The 10,395-nt window shown below is 43.6% G+C and overlaps 1 long non-coding RNA gene across 4 annotated transcripts in view; it reads left to right on the forward strand.

Annotated features, from left to right (window-relative positions):
* Positions 1-9,364, forward strand: part of LOC140846353 (uncharacterized) — a 41,958-nt gene extending 32,594 nt beyond the window's left edge. Inside the window, exons 5-6 of one of the 4 annotated variants that reach the window (XR_012125352.1) lie at positions 6,819-6,924; positions 9,061-9,364. This is a non-coding gene — a long non-coding RNA (uncharacterized lncRNA). The remainder of the gene's footprint in view (positions 1-6,818; positions 6,925-9,060) is intronic. The other 3 variants (XR_012125355.1, XR_012125354.1, XR_012125353.1) reach the window with 3 other exon arrangements.
* Positions 9,365-10,395: the final 1,031 nt, after the last annotated feature.

The following is a 10,395-nucleotide window of genomic DNA, read 5'->3' on the forward strand; positions in this document are numbered from 1 at the left end:
AATCATGAAAATATTCAAAATATTTGCGTTTGGAAGGAAAGGAAATGGATTTACTATGTATAGCCCTGGGAATGTAATAGATTCATTAGGAATAAAGGTTTGACAGTGTATAAGACTTTATTTTCCCTGAGCAATAGACACAGATCTGGTAGCTGCCAGCTACCGACAATCTCTGCAGCAACCATGTACGTGAGAAGCCCTTAGGTAACTGATCTGAGGTGAGGGCATCTGGCTGACCTGGCTTTGTCTACTACATGGTATTCCTTAGACTGCTGTGGTTGGTCCAAGGGTGAGCTGATTAGAACACTTCCTCAGGGTTCTTCTTACTGATCTGAGGGAGCAGAAAGTAGGGAGAGGGTGTCTTTCCTCTCTGGTCACAAGGCTGTAAAGATGAGAGCTCAGCATTGACCTAGTGACAGAGTTGCTCTGAGAAAGTTAAGCCAATAGGCAGAGAATAGCATGGGTGAGAGGCATAGAGAATCCCTGTGATATTCAAGTCTCAAGTCTGGCCATCTCTGTCCAGGCAGGACGTTCCCACGGTTTCACTGTGTAAGCCAGATTACCAAATTAATTCCTCTCGAATTTTTGTCTCTTGCAACCATTAGGTTTTGACTAATACACCTTAACGAAGACACAAAGAGAATCCACACAATGACCAGGAGCAAAATTTTGACTCAGAAATTCCTAAGTAAAGAATCTCTGTGCAAACAACATGGGCACAAATTCACCTATGGGTCTATTTTATAAATCCTGACATGGCTTTTGAAAACTTTCAGTGCCTACGGCTGCCTCTGGCTCCACACACATAGCTGCCCCAATGGCTCCCATTTGTTCAAAGGATTTAAACTTCCCAAAGCTTTCACACTTGTTATCTCATTGCCTTCCACCATAATTCAACCAGACAGAAAAGGAGATTTTTACCATCCCCATTTCCAGGTGAGAAAATGGAGATGCCATGTGGCTAAATGATTTTTTTATGTAAGGCAAGGATTTGGAACAAGATCAGCAGTTCTCAGATTCAATCAGTCATGAGCTGTGTCATGAGCGATCTGATGCTAATGGTTAAATACTACAGCTTGAGAATGATTTATCTTTTAAAATAATACATTATCCCTATAACAACCTACTTCTCACCAGCATCCAATATGCTTTCCTGAGTGGGAGAAAAAGGAATGGAGTTACAGCTGGCATTTTGAGAATTCCCACAGGGACGTTATATGTGTGAATGCCAAACTGTATGCATTGTAACAGGAAAAGGTTGAGTCAGTGAATGAGGCAGGTAAAGCTGCTTCCAGCTCTAAAATGTGATGATTTGTCCAAAATAAACAATGAGATGAGAGCATTCAATACCAAAACTAAACTCCTTGTCTATGTATCTTGTTAAGGATCATTCCCTTCAAAGATCACTTTTATGGTGATCATAAAATGTTTCATCCAAACCAGGATACTTTCAAGAGGAAAGGAGCATCAAAAGAATGGAATATCAGGGCAACAGACTAAACAGAAATTCTGTGAGCAAACTAGAATTTGAGTCACCCTAAGTATATGTAACTCAAGAAAAGTAAATTTATATAAGCAGATACTGCCAGACCGGCCCCTACAACCGTCCCTCTAAAGGTGAGTTGGATATGTCTTGCTTTCAGATCCCCCAGAAGCAGAGTCTGAGACAAGGATTTGGGTGCCAGTGGTTTATTTGGGAGCAAAGGAAGTACCTGCAGCAGAGTGAAGAAGTGAGTCAAGGAGAGAGATGCAGCCAATAAGAGTGTTTCAAGCCAGCTACTGCCATGGGCAACTGAAACGTGGCCCCTGAGGCAGTCACAGAGATGGGCTGCCCATCAAGGAAGGAGTTGCTGTCCGGCTGCAGGGAGTGCGCTCAGTAGATGGCCCCAAGCCATTGGCTCCTTTGGTGCCTCCCTCAAGGTCATGCCCTCCCCAGAGCAGCCTGCCCCTGCTAACCCAGCAAGGCAAGGCTAAAGGCTGGCCCCTTCCACCTGATGCAGGACACTTCGGTGGGAAGTTCTCACTCCAGAGCTTCCTTCTGGGTTGGCCAATCCTTTGTCAAGCCTGTATTGTAACTTTTCCCTTCCTTTCAAAGGGGTTGATCCCTCATAAGCACATTTTATCCCAAATTCTATATAAGCATCTGCTTCCAGAGAACCTAATCCCAAACCATCCTTCTAGAGAAATTCAGTGTATGAATCACATTTTAAAATTTTCTGTTTCTTTTACATCCTGGGGAACCTTTTGGACCTGGGGAGAGACTGCCCCTACCAGAGCTAGCTAATTCCTAGGAGTGGTAGACAGCTACCTGGAGCATGTCTAGTCACGGGCTGACCACCCAATCCAGTGCCATGCCCCCACCCACCTGCTTATCTAACTCTCACACACCAAGCCCATTTGTCCCCTGACCTGAATCAACCCAGAGTCAGGTAGCAGATATCAGGGGACAGCTCCTATGCCCCAAAGCCCGCTAGAATCATTCAAACTAGCCAATCCTAAACTGTTTACCCTGCCACACCTTTTCTGCAGAAACTCCAATAAAGAGTATGGCTTGGATTTTCCCCTCGTTCCTACTTTGGCCTCCTGAACAAAACTCAATGCCTCCCCTGTGACCCTACCCACTTCTCTTGAGAATGTAAGTAAGCAAAACCCTTTCAGTGGTATTGGCCTCTCTATGTCATCCTTCAATCCCTAGATTCTATAGCAGCTTTATTCATCATCACCAAAAATTGAAAGCAATTAAAATGGCCTTCAAAAGGTGAACCAACGAGTGAAAAAGGCCAGTCTGCAAAGGCTAAATACTCTGTAAGTCCAACTATATGACTTTCTAGGAAAGGCAAAACTATAGTAAAAAGTAAAAAATATTATAGTAAAAAGAGACAGTAAGAGATCAGTAGTTGCCAGCAGTTTGGTGTAGGAGGGAGAGATGAATGGTGGACCACAGAGCACCTTTAGTGCAATGAAACTATTTGTTTGCTACCGCAATGGTGGATATAAGATATTATGTATTTGCCAAAACCCATACAACTATACAGCCCAAAGAATGAGCCCTAATGTAAACTAGGGACTTCACTTGTAATAATTATCAATATTGGTTCATCAGTTGTAACAAATATGTCACACTAATGTATGTTGTTACTAAGAGCAGAAGAGAGAGAAGGGGTACATGGCAACTCACTGTACTATCTATTCAGTTTTTCTGTAAACCTGTGCTAAAAATTAAACAAAAAAGTATTTGAAAGAGAAAGGATAAGGAAAAAATAAAGCAATGCATGGGATGCTCCAGAACAAGCAATATCTGGGCTCAGACAAGACAGAGAGAAATTAATCCAGAAAAATCACAGAAGTAATGCATTAGGGTGGTCGTGATTTAAACACATGCACACACAATAACAAATGTTAGCAAAGATATGGAGAAGTTGGAACCCTCATACATGGTTGGTGGAAACGTAACAATGGTGCAACCACTTTGAAACAGTTAGGCAGATCCTCGAAGAGTTAGATGTAGAGTTACCTTAGGACCCAGCAATTCCACTCCTAGGTAGGTACCCAAAGGGACTGAAAACAGTGACTTGAACAGATCCTTATATGCAGTGATCATTGCAGCATTATTCATAATGGCCAAAAAGTAGAAACCTCTTGAGGGATGAATGGATAAACAAAATGTGGTGTATCCCACACCAGTGGAATACTCTTCAGCCCTAAAAAAAGGCAGCATTGTTGAACCTCGGAATCATCGTGGTAAGTGAAAGAAGCCAGGTACAAAAGAGCATATATGGTAAGATTCCATTTATGTGAAATACCCAGAATAGGCAAATCCATGGAGACAGAAAGTAAATTAGTGGTTGTCTGAAGTTGGGAAGAGGAGAGATTGGAGAGTGACTGCTAATAGGTACAGGGTTCCTTTCTGGAGTGCTGGAACTGTTCTGGAATCAGGCAGTGATGGTTGCATAATACAGTAAATATACTAAAAACTACTGGATTGTTCACTTTAAAGGGATGAACTTTACATTATGTGAATTATGTCTTCATTAAAAAACACATCAGTAACAGAAGTGCCAAATCACCTCTCTCCTCCTTTGCTAAGATCTACAAGAAAAGGAGCTTCCTGGGAGTAACCTATTTATGGATAGCGCTGATCTATACAAGGACAAGAATTTGCCTTTCAAAGGCTAGCCTTTTTAGTTTGTAGTTAGTGTTTTATTAAACAAAAACTGCTGTAGTTGCTTCTTCAGGGAAAAAGATTACAGCACAAACCCCCAAATACCTACATGTCTATGACCCACCACTGAAATAATTTCTTTCTGATTCATGGATGTAAAGCAGTCACCCAACTTCCAGCATCTGAGATTCCTGGGGAGCCCAGTTTCAAACACTGCTGTTAATTCTTTTCTCAATAGGGGTGTTATTGAGAACAGTTTGCCAGGACACCTGCAAAGATTAGGTTCATAAACAGGCTGCTTTTGAATTACCATTGGGTGTTCTTAGATACACATAGCCTGCTGGGTATGCATTTTAAAACACCATCTCTGGATCTATCTTTAGTCCTTATTTCCCAGCTTGTACTCATGAAAATAGGTATCTCCACATGATAGTAATTTCAAGGGCAACCTTGACCCTATGAAACACAATTCCAGTATGCTGGTGGTTTTCTAACTGGTGGTCTGTGGGAAGCCTTATTCTAAATAGAACAAAAGACCACTTAACATAAATCTCATTCATTCATTTCACAAGTACAATTGGCCCTTGAATAATGCTGGAGTTAGGGACACCAGCACCCTCGCATGGTCGAAAATCCTCATGTCACTTTTGATCCCCCCAAAATTTAACTACTAATAGCCTACTGTTGATCAGAAGCTTTACTGACAACATAAACAGCAGGATCCCATATTTTTTGTGTTATATGTGTTATATACTATATTCTCACAATGAAGTAAGCTAGAGAAAAGAAAATGTTTTTTCCAAAATATCTCCAAAAATATTTCCAATATATTTATTGAGAAAAATCTGCATATAAGTGGACCCATGCAGTTCAACCCCATCTTATTCAAGGGTCAACTGTATTTCCTGAGCACTTACTATGTAGCAGGCAGTGTCCTAAGCCCTAGCTTCAAGAAATAAGGGGCCAGAGGGTCCTGTGCCTCTGAATCTGTGCCTGGTCAGAGTCAGTGTATAGACAGTCTGTGTATCTTCAGGCCATGTGCCATAATCAAATGCTTTTGCCGTGCCCAACACAGTGCTAAGCACCAGTATATAAGGCTCTGTTCCAAGTTCACAGAAGGGGAAAAATAAATGAAGGGAAAATGTTAAGCCTCACTAGTATTTATTTGTTTATACCCTGCTGTGCTCCAAAAATAGATTTAAAGCAGCTTAAAACATAGCCAGATCACACATTAATTATGAGTAAAAGACAAGGAAGAAAAAGATAAAGAAAACAAGAGTGAAGACTGAAATGGAGCCAGAAATGAGACTGACGCAGAGTTAAGTATGATCAATCCCTCTGGGCTCCTAGGCACTTGTGTGATAGACGCTGTTGGGGCCCTGCCCCAAGCCACTCAACACTACACATCAAAGGATGCTACTCGTTGCACCTGTAACTCTCTGAATGAAGGCTTTGTTCTGGCTGTGGAAGCACACCTGGCTAGCCAGCAGGACGGCCCTGACGTTCCAGAGAGACTGTGTCCCCATCATGGGGGCATGTTCTCCGCAGTCTACAAGGGTGCTGAGCTCCCATTGCCCATAGCAGTAGCTTGCTTGGCACACACCCTTTGCTAGCCCTCTTCCTTTGGGTGTCTCCCTTTCTCTCTTGCCATGCTGTTGTTTCCTGGGATCATCTCCCAAATGAACTACCTGCCCTTGAATCCTTGTCTCAGGATGCACTTGTTGGGGAGCCCAACCCAAGAGAGTTCTCCATACCCTCATCCACTGTTTACTGTAGAACTCTATGCTCCTGCAAAGTTTGCTCCCTGTCAGAACTTCTGGGGGGTGCCCAGGGGGAGTCACACATGCTCAGAAACAAGTCTAGTCCATTATGATGTTGGTGGATGTTTCCTCCTTTTCTCCTGCCCTGGACATCCCTACATCAACCAGGCATGCTGCTGTATCTGCTGCTTATGACTAGCTTGGTTGACTTCCGTTTTATCCAAGAGGCATTTCCACCTTGTATCACTGGGTCCCACTATTCCTACCAGGCACTGCTGCCTCCTCTTGGGTACCAACTAGCACAAGGTCTAAAGTTGTTTGATGTCCAATGGTGCTGTTCAGTGGGGGAATGCCTGCTAGCCACACTATGTTCCACCATGTGGATAAGATGCCAGAACACTGCTTGGGGACCAAAAAGATTTTCATTAAGCAACTCCTTTAGTTTTAACTTATAGCCATAGCCACATAAAAGTCAGGCATGGTAAGTCCACAAGGACTGGTCCTGAGAATTAATCTGACTGGCAGGTACACCACTGTCTCCAGAAATGACCCATCCAAACTGTAGCCAAATATAAGCCTTGTTTTGAGTCAAACTTGTCTGACTAAAAATGTATTAGAACTAGATAAAGGTGGAGGTTGCATAACACTGTGAATGTACTAAATGCCACAGAATCATTAGTTTTTAAATGGCTAATTTTATGCTATGTGAATTTCACCTCAATTTTAAAAATTGAAATTAATAAAATTTAAGCAAAATCACAGCTTTAGTTCCTCTGTCACACCAGACACAATCCAAGCACTCCACAACGCTAGACTATGACATTGTATGACATGGAACCAGACAATTGCTATGCAGAGGCTATGGTTTTTTTAATCGTTTATTTCTGTTTCTACAGGACCCAGCTTCCGGGCACTTTCCGAAAGCTTTCAAGGTGAAGTGTCCCAGTTTATTTAAGCACCACCTGGCAGTCACTGAAGTGTCACATTTCTATTTCACAAGAGGTAGCCATGAATCTGATTGCTGCTGTTCCACATGATTAGCACGTTTTTGGGTGACAGATTGTTAGGTTCGCCACACTTCTGAGCATGTTGTGGTTCTTTAATAGGTTTTCTGAAGGGTGTGAGGCATCCAGAAGCTCGTGGTCTGTGCTTCAAGAACTGACTTATAATGGTTTCCAGCAGCCCTCCCCTCCAGGGAGCTGGAGAGGAGCCCGAGAATGGGCTCACGGAGAGCAGGCTCTGCGCTGGTAGTAACGTGGATTAAAAGAGCAGTTCCAATGATTAGGGGCGTAAAACCTTAAGAAACCCCAAGGATGAGTCATGGGACTCTGAAGGAGCTAATGAGCTCACCTGGTCCCTCCCAGGTGAATAAGAGCGATTTGCCCTTTCCTTTAACTCCCCAGACATAATGATCAACAACCCCTCTTGTTTTCTCATCGCACTGAATCATACCTCTCGGGTATCAAGAGTAGTTTCTCTAAGTGGTTCTTGTCAAAACCTCTCCTATTAGTTTGTCTTCTAAACCTCCCAGCTAAGTCTGATATCATTCAATACTGGCTGTGCCTTCAATATCAGGACTCTTTACCTGGAAATAGCTTTTGAGCATTTTTTCCTTTTTGCTGCTTCTATATCCCAAAATTTGATTATTTAGCCTATAGACTGCCTCAACTGTTTCTTCTCTCTGTCTTTCTGAGGCCCATTCCCCCCACCCCTCCTTCATCAGATTATAGACAGAAGAGTAAATAAAATTTCCACTGCTGAGTTATTACTGGCCAGTCCAATAGGGGAAATGTATTCAAATTCTACCTTTCTGATACTACAGTGATAGCTGTCACCACAAATCTATATCTCTCTATTTATAACAGAGGCCTTGGTGAGCATCTTTAAAAAACAACAACAAAATATATACCATGGTGGCACAGTCAATCCTGTTGAGACAAAAGTGATGGCTTTTATAAATGCCTCGGAAGAAATGACAAACATTCCCAAAAGAGTTGCTGTCCCCTATACCCCTTTCAAGATTAAGCTTGTATGCAACGTTTCATTGGCTGGATTTTGATTGCAAGCACCAAAAATGTCCTATGACTAGCATACACCAAAAAACAAAAGGTGAGAGAGAGGAAGAAGTAAATGAAAGGTACTGGCGGTAGTTTGTGGCCTCAAAGGAAGAGTTGAACAGCTAAGCTTTAGAAAAGGAAGAACCTGGAGTGAGTTTTGAGAATTCAGTAGGAGCTCGTGAACCTTCTCCAGGGCACTGCCATTAACATCACTTTGTTACAGATCTCCTCCTATTTGCTTCCTTTTTAGTTCCAATTTCGGATTCCTGAGAGAGAGAGCCCAGTGTGGGTCAGGTGACCTCCAGCTCTAGCCGAGAAGCAGTCATAATAATGTCCTGCGTTAAGGGGTAGAATCCCAGTGAAGAGGGATCCTGTTTCCTGCAGCAGCATTTTCCTCACTCTTAGGAGACTTGCAAATGAACCATGAAACTCATATTTAAGAGGGGTGACATTTTATTTGCTCAAAGGAAATACTACACAGAAGGCGAGTCCTCTTCCGAAGGTGGCCACAACCATAGGTCCCCAATTCCACATACTTTTTTGCAAAGTGACCTTGCCACTCCCTCATCAAGAGGAACTCTAATCTCCTCCCTTAAATTTGGGTTGCTTTAATGGGTCGCTTGGAACCAATGTAAGATGACATTACGGATCACAAAAGTGACAATGCTCTTTTGCACCATCGTTAGGGCTGACAGACAAAATACAGGGTACCCAGTTAGCTTTGAATTTCAGATAATCAACAAATAAGTTTCAGGTAGACAATGACTATGTCCAAATGGGATATACTTATACTAAGAAATTATTTGTTGTTTTTCTGAAATTCAAAGTTATCTGGGAGTCCTATATTTTTATGTGCTAATTGTAGCAACCTTATCCAGTATTTATTTTCCCTTTCTTCCTTTTAGTAATAGTACCTCCCACCTAGGAGTTTTAGCCCAGCGAAGAGATTGTATTTCCCTGCCTTCCTTGCACTACGAGTGGTCATGTGACCAGGTTCTTGCCAGGAGAATGTGAGTGGAAGTGAAGTGTACCACTGAAGCAGCTTGCCCACTCAGTTTCTCTCTTTCCCCTCTTCCCACAGGCTCAAATGCTGATGTGGCACAGCACAGCCAGCTTGGACCATGCAGAAGACGATAGTGTCTGCCCAGGCATAGCAGAGCAGCAACACAGAAGGAACCTGGATCTCCATTCAGCTTCCTGAGCTGCCTCACGTCCTTAGACCAACTCTTATCTGTGGGGTGAAACAGGAGAAAGAAATATCTAACTCGTTTAAGCCTCTGTGTTTGAGGGTCTGTTCAAATTTCGAATTCATTGAGGAATAGAATCAGAATCACTGCCCTAGATCTGAAGGGCCTTACAGTTCCTGCCTACGATCTCATCAATCTGCAATGCAAGCCAAACAGAGCCTTAGTCACCCCATGTCTTAGTCCGTTTGGGCTGCTATAACAAAATACCACAGACTAGGTGGCTTAGAAACTACAGAAATTTATTTCTCACAGTTCTGGAGTTTTGGAAGTCCAAGATCAAGGTGCTGGCATATTCAGGGTCTGGTGAGGGCCCTGGTTCACAGAGAGCTGTTTTCTTGCTCAAACCTCACATGGTTGAAGGGATAAGGGAGCTCTCTGGGGTCTCTTCTGTAAGTGTACTGATCACCCCACAAAGGCCCTGCCTCCAAGGACCATCACATTGGGCATTAGCTATCCACACAGGAATTCTGGCAGGACACAAACATTGGGTCCACCTATCAGGAAACTCTTTGGACAAAATAGCCATCTCTTTATAGGCCCTCATCCCTTTTGCCCCAATCCAGCCCCATGATTTTAGGTGAGGCTGACCCCAAAGAAGCTGACAGCTGGAGGTGGTCTAATGACCACATTCCTCACACAGGCAGTAAGTCCTTCCCTGCAGGTGGATCTGAAGGGCACATCTCTGCGTCTACTGGAGTCCACCTCCTGTTCTGCTTGGACCCATGTCTGCATATACCCTCAGGGGCTGGCTCCTCTGTGGCTCCAGGGGGCCATTCTGAAGGAGAGCTCAGAGGAGAGGGTCAGTGGATGAGTCACAGTCCATGCCCCTGCCTTCGGTCTCAAGGCTGCAACTGATATCCATCCTCACCCTCTGCTAACCATTCTGACTCGCTTCAGCCTCAGCTACCACCTCTGCTGGCTCTCGTGTCTTAGCTGGTGATATGACGCAGACCCTCATCGCCAGAGCTGAGCACCAGCACATTGTTAGAGAAAGGCTCGGCATCAACACCTACATGTAGGGGAAGTGAGGTAGGCAAACTGGACGGAGGGAGAAGTTGTAATACAGCTGCAAGGAGATTTCAGCAGGCCCCACATGGAACTCTGGAGCTGGGCTTGCCCTTCAGAGCTGTGCCCAGCTGGGGTGAGCTTTACTGACCTCTCATGGGATG

The sequence above is a fragment of the Manis javanica genome, chromosome 15, assembly GCF_040802235.1.
Source record: "Manis javanica isolate MJ-LG chromosome 15, MJ_LKY, whole genome shotgun sequence".
NCBI classification, from domain to species: domain Eukaryota; kingdom Metazoa; phylum Chordata; class Mammalia; order Pholidota; family Manidae; genus Manis; species Manis javanica.